Genomic DNA, 6000 nt, shown 5'->3' on the forward strand with positions numbered 1-6000 from the left:
GTTCCACATGAGAATCCCAATCCTTGGAGAAGATCAAAATATCATCCAGATAGATAATCAAAAATTTATCGACAAAATCTCAGAAAATATCGTTCATGAAGCACTGGAAGACAGAAGGGGCATTAGTGAGCCCAAAAGGCATCACCAGGTACTCAAAATGTCCCTCCGGAGTATTAAACTCCGTCTTCCATTCATCCCCATGCTTAATGCGAATAAGATTATACGCCCCCTGAGGTCAAGCTTGGTAAACCAGCAAGCACCTTTAACTCTGGAGAATAGATCAGAAATCAGGGGTAACGGATACTGATATTTAACAGTAATTTTGTTGAGAGCACGATAATCAATACAAGGTCTTAATGATCCATCCTTTTTGGCTACAAAAAAAAAACCGGCACCTAAGGGTGACGAGGATGGTCTAATATGACCCTTCTCCAACGCCTCCTTAATATAGGATCGCATAGCCTCGTGCTCGGGTAAAGATAAATTGAAGGGCCGACCCTTGGGAAATTTACACCCCGGGCTCAGTTCAATTGCACAGTCATAACTCCTATGAGGAGGCAGAGACGCAGACTCATTCTCGCTAAATACATCATAAAAGTCTGCCAAATAATCAGGAACATCATGCGACTGAGGAGAGGTGGAAAACACCGGAGCCTCACTAAAGGCACACCGACAACCCCAACTCACCACAGACACAGATTTCCAATCCAAAACTGGATTATGAATTTGTAACCAGGGAAACCCCAGAACAATAGTATCATGCAGATTATGTAACACCAAAAACCTGCAATTTTCTTGATGGTCTGGGGCGACCCGCATTACCACCTGGGTCCAAAACTGAGGTTTATTTTTAGCCAAAGGAGTAGCATCAATCCCCCTCAAAGGGATAGACGTCTGCAGAGGTGTCATCGGAAATCCACAACGTTTAGCAAAATCCAAGTCCATTAGGTTTAGAGCTGCTCCCGAATCCACAAAAGCCTTGGCGGAAAATGTGGACAGGGAGCAGATCAGAGTAATAGCCAGAAGAAACTTAGGTTGAACACCACCAACAGAAAACGTGTGTGCAAGGCGTTTCTCGCGTTTAGGACAGACAGAAATAATATGCGAGGCATCTCCACAGAAAAAACAACTTATTACGCCTTCGGAACTCCTGACACTGCTCTCTGGAAAAAACTCTATCACATTGCATAGGTTCAGACATCTGTTCAACAGGTGGCAACACCTCTCGTGCAGCTCTGCTTTCGCGCAAACGCCGATCAACCTGAATGGCTAAAGACATAGAATCGTCAAGACCAGAGGGAACAGGAAATCCCACCATAGTATCTTTTACGGCTTCTGACAACCCCTTCCGAAAGAGAGCAGCCAAGGCGTTATCATTCCAGGTAGTAAGTACTGCCCACTTTCGGAATTTTTGACAGTACAATTCTGCAGAATCACGACCCTGGTTCAATGCCAGCAGGGTCTTTTCAGCCTGATCAATGGCATTAGGTTCGTCATACAACAACCCCAAGGCCTGAAAAAATGCGTTCACATTAGTCAGAATAGGATCAAAGAAAACGCCCAATCCTGGGGATCGCCACGCAGCAAAGAGATGACAATTTTAACCTGCTGCGCGGAGCTCCCTGACGAGTTAGGCTTCAAGGCAAAAAATAATTTACAATTATTTTTGAAATTCAAAAATTTAGACCGATCCCCAAAAAATACATCAGGTGTAGGAATCTTTGGTTCAGCAGCATGTGAATGAGCAAGGTAGGCAGAAATTCCCCGCACTTCCGCAGCGAGCTGCTCCACACGATCAGACAATTGCTTTATCTCCATTGAGAGATAAAAAAATTCCCTCTACGGCCTCAGAGATATAGAGGAAAAAATATACACACTTTTTTTTTTTTATACAATTCTTTCCTGCTATTGAGTACCCTAGGATCTGCGGTATGGCGGGTGAATCTGTTATGATTGAGTCACCGTAGGAGGCAAAAATAGAAATGCTAGCTAAGTCCAGAAAACCAGAGAAGTTGGCAGCTATCGGATTGCAGACCCCTGAACCTATCAACACAACTAGCAGTAGCCGTGGGGAGCTCCTACGATGCCCTAGGCCCCTCGATCACAGCCGGAGGACTACATAGCCTAAAGACAGAAAGGGAAATCTAAACTGCCCCAGAGCAGACCCCAAAGCAAAAGGCAGCCCCCCACATATAATGACGGTGAAGCAAGAAGAAAGAACAAAACACAGACAGAAAGACTGAGCAAAGATGGGGCCCAAGCTAGCTTAGATAGGAAAGGACAGGAAGGCTGCTGTCTGCAATCCGTAAAAAACCCTATGAAAATAAGAGCCAACAAACTGACAGTAAAAAAGGCCCTGAAGACGCTAGGCTTCAAAAAAGCTATGTCAGTACTCAGGAATATTCTGAAGACAGAGCAACAGGCAAAAGGAGATTCAGCTCACCCCAGCAGGGAATGGCAGAATCCAGAATAGCAAGGAAAACAAAACACTAATGCAAAAATGGCAAAGCAGAAATCTTAGCTTTAGATGAGCAGGAATCAGACTGGTTTCCTAGAAGTCCACAGAGAAATCACCCGCAGGCCAGAAGGGCGTTGGCAGCCTTATATCCAGTCATTAACTCCACTCAGCCAGTCATCATCAGCAGCCCCAGGAGTTTGACAATCAGGCTCACTACCTTTCTTCACCAGAAGAGGGAGTTCCTCGGGCCTCAGTAGTGAAGGGGAAAATGAACTCACAACAATACACACCTTGTGCCTGGTGATACACCTGCCTATTTCAGCCTGTTAAATTGAGGTGTAATCTATAGGCCTGCGATAATTCAGCCTCCTAAAATCTCTAGGGAGCTTCCAATTCTCCCCAATACTATATACACCTTGTACCTTGTTTTACAGTACCATATAGCTGGTGGTATTTTGGGAACATTTTTCCAAAAATGAAGTATGGTTAAATTGGCCGTGGAAGTGGGCAAGGGTTGCCAGCTGGTACTGATGGTGGTGGTGCATCTGCTGGTAGTGGCAAAAGCACAATAGCACCTACGGCAAGAGGTGTTGAGCCTGCATCATCGTCTGGCTCCATAAGGCCTCGAAGGCTCCCTTTTCTGGGAGTAGGTAAACCGCTTTTAAAGCTGGAGCTTCAGGAACAAGTTTTGGCTTACATTGCTGACACAGCCTCCAGCTCTATTACCTCCTCTTCTGAAGTTTCAAAAAATAAAAGCACTGAGTCGTCAGTGGAGGCTCCTGGTCAGGAACAACACCTTTCCTTGGGTCCTTCACCCCTACCAAAAGTGAAGGATGCGGCAGGCCACACTACAGATTACTCCATGGAGCTCTTTTCACATACCCTGCCTGGGTTATCAAGTCAAATCGCGAATTCCCCAGTCCAAGATGAATCTGATATGGAGTGCACTGATGCACAGCCACTGCTAGATATTTCTGCTGGTACATTCACTCAGAGCACTACATTGTCCTCGCAGTGTACTGAGCCAGAATCTGACCCTGATGAAACTCAGGTGCCCCTTCCCACATACTATACCACCTTACATGGTGACACAGAGGAAGGTGCACATGAAATTGAAGAGGAGGTGATGGATGACCCAGTTGACCCAGATTGGCATCCATTGGGGGAAGAGGGTGTTGCTGCCAATAGCTCAGAAGAGGAGGAGGAGGATCCGCAGCAGACATCGCAACAGCTGTTATCTGGCAGGCCCGTAGCAGTCCAAAAACTGTTTATAAAAACCAAAAGAGTTGCAGGACAGCTTGGCCAGACTGTCAAATTAGCACAGCGTACAAGGCCTCAAAATGTCTTCCATAGTAGGAAGAGTGCAGTGTGGCATTTTTTTGAACAAAATCCTAATGATCAGGCAAAGGTTATCTGTAAGAAGTGCACAAAGACATTTAGCCGAGGGAAAAATTGAGAAATTTGAATACCAGTTGCATGCTCAGACATTTAACCACCATGCACTTGCAAGCATGGACGGACTACCATACCTCACGTACCACATGTGCACCTGCTCCGAATGAAGGTAGCCAGCAACACTACATCGCTTCCCCCACTGTAAGCCCACCAGTTAGCACACCACCAGCAGCAAATGTTGAGGTGTCGTCACAAGGCCAAAGCAGTCAGGGAATCACAATGTTATTGCTACGAAAGACTGAATCTAGGCCATCAGCAAGACCACCATCACCAACCCTCTCTCAGTCCGCCATGTCCACCGCTAGTTCCACCATATGCAGCTCTCAAGTCCAGCTCACCCTACCAGAGACTCTGAGTAGGACAAGAAAGTACTCATCCTCTCATCTGCGTACACTGTTTGAACACCCACATTGCCAAACTAATCTCGTTAGAGATGATGCCCTACCGGTTGGTTGAAAGCGAAGCTTTCCGCGAGCTCATGGCCTACGCAGTACCACGCTATGACCTACCCAGTCAGCACTTCTTTTCTCGAAAAGCCATCCCAGCCCTCCACCTGCATGTGAAAGACCGCATTGTCCATGCACTCAAGCAATCAGTGAGTGGAAAGGTGCACCTCACAACAGATGCATGGTCCAGTAGGCATGGCCAGGGCTGTTACGTGTCCATCACTGCGCATTGGGTTAATGTGGTGGATGCAGGCTCCACAGGGGACAGCGGTGGTGGGACAGTGCTGCCTAGCCCACGGTATAGGAAACAGTTGGCTGTAGGCGTTCGACCCTCCTCCATAAGCGAAAGCTCGTCCACAGAGCGCAGTCGCACGAGCACTCCATCCGCAGCTGCCAGTGTTGCACACGAGGTGTCCCACTATCAGACAGCTAGTGGTAAGCGTCAGCAGGCTGTGTTGAAGATGGTGTGTTTGGGCGACAACAGACACACCGCGGAGGTACTGACCAACTACTTGCAGCGACAAACAGTCATGGCTGGGCAGTCTACATCTTGAGGCAGGCAAGGTAGTTAGTGATAACGGCCGGAAGTTTGTGGCAGCCATAGCGCTTTCAAAACTCACATACCTTGCCTGGCTCACACCTTGAACCTGGTGGTGCAGTGCTTCCTCAATAATTATCCGGAGTTAACAGCCCTGCTCTATAAGGTGCGAAGTCTGTGCTCGCACATCCGCCGTTCTCCCGTACACTCCAGTCGTAGGCAGAAGCTGCAGCGATTGCTCCACCTTCCCAATTACCACCTAATTATCGACGTTGCAACAAGGTGGAACTCCACCCTGCACATGGTTCAGAGGCTGTGCGAACAGAGGCAGGCTGTAATGCATTTGTGGGAGGATACACAGGCAGGCAGTTTGAGGGCAGACATGGAGTTGTCTGGTGTGCAGTGGTCGAAGCTGAAAGACCTCTGTAAAGTCATTGAGTGTTTTGCGGAATGCACACGGCTGGTAAGCGCAGATGACGCCATCATAAGCATGAGCATCCCACTTATGCGTCTGCTCATGCAAACTTTGACGCACATTAAGGAGCAGGTGTCTGCAGCCGAGGAGGAGGGAAGCCTTGATGACAGTCAGCCATTGTCTGCTCAGGGAACTTTCCTGGATGAGGTGGAGGAAGAAGTGGAGGAGGAGGATGCTTCTCAGGGGGCAAGAAAAAATGTTGGCGTGGCAAGGTCAGGTACAGGGTTTGTGCGTGACTGGAGGGATGTTGATTTGCCAGAAAGTGCTCCTCCACCCAGCACTCGCAGTGCATCATTGACACCTGGAACATTGGCCCACATGTGTGATTATGCCTTGCAGATCCTAAAAAGGGACCCCGCATTGCCAAAATGATGAACGATGACGACTACTGGTTCGCCAGCATCCTGGATCCATGCTATAAAGGCAAATTCCAAAACATCATGCCACAGGAGAACCTAGAGCTAATATTGGCTAACAAACAAGCAACTCTGGTAAACCGTTTGTTTGAGGCATTCCCAGCACACAGCGGCGGTGATGGTTGTCCCACGAGCCGTAGGGGGCAACATGGAAGAGGTGTTCATGGTGCATACAGCCAAAGTGGCGTTGGACGCAGGGGTTTCATGACCAT

Source organism: Dendrobates tinctorius, unplaced genomic scaffold (assembly GCF_039654945.1).
Source record: "Dendrobates tinctorius isolate UK_male_01 unplaced genomic scaffold, ASM3965494v1 ptg000003l, whole genome shotgun sequence".
Classification (NCBI taxonomy): Eukaryota; Metazoa; Chordata; class Amphibia; order Anura; family Dendrobatidae; genus Dendrobates; species Dendrobates tinctorius.